Source organism: Penaeus monodon, chromosome 19 (assembly GCF_015228065.2).
Source record: "Penaeus monodon isolate SGIC_2016 chromosome 19, NSTDA_Pmon_1, whole genome shotgun sequence".
Lineage (NCBI taxonomy): Eukaryota > Metazoa > Arthropoda > Malacostraca > Decapoda > Penaeidae > Penaeus > Penaeus monodon.
This window is the reverse complement of record NC_051404.1, coordinates 3,026,296-3,027,165: the sequence shown is the minus strand read 5'-3', so window position 1 is coordinate 3,027,165 and position 870 is coordinate 3,026,296.

The window sequence follows — 870 nt, the reverse complement described above, 5'->3', positions numbered from 1 at the left end:
TTACATGTAATTTTAAAGATAAACGCATGAAATTTCCTTTATAATTGCTATGCTCATTTCTGCTTTTCGTATCCTCTGTTGTACAATCTTATTAGTATTTTCAAACATGGATGTCTTTTGTATAGGGAGTACGAACTTTTGGAAGCGCTCTTGGTCAACCTGCGCTTCGAAATTAATAAAAAAATACCACATATGAGGTAAGTTGTTCCTGTTTCACGACTCTTGGCTAACATTTCTTTGGGCGCCCGTCTGCGTGGGTGACGTCTGCGGATTACACGCGGCGTTTCCCGTTTGTGGCTTGCTCTCTGGACGTCCCATTGCCTTTCGCGTGTTCGAAGCCTGCGTTCGTTCAACAGGTTCGTTGGTTCTTTCGGGTTACGGGTTACCATCAACTCATTCTTCGGTCCCCGCGGCGAGTTTATTAAATCCAGGCAGTTACCGTTTTCTCTTCTTTGAGGTTCCTTTCGAATGATCATGGATTTACTTCATTTAGTTTAGTGATTAAAGAGATAACGTGATTCTTAAATAAAAAGGGTAAATTTAGTTAAAAATAATTTAGTTCATAAAAAAATAATTTAGTTCATTAAAAATAATTTAATTAATTAAAAACAGTTTAGTTCATTAAAATAATTTAGTTCATATATAAAAAAAATAATATCAATTAAATTCATAAAACATGATCAGTTCATGATTAAACCGTTTTAATTCAGATCGTAACTGAGCCTTTTCCAAAATGTATGAACGCCTTGCAATGATTTCACTCCGATCTCCAATGATGTATTCAATTTCAGGGATTATTATCTGCAGCTTCAAGTTACTAATCCTTCAAAACATTGTTTGGGCTCAATTTCCCGAGACCAACATTTGATA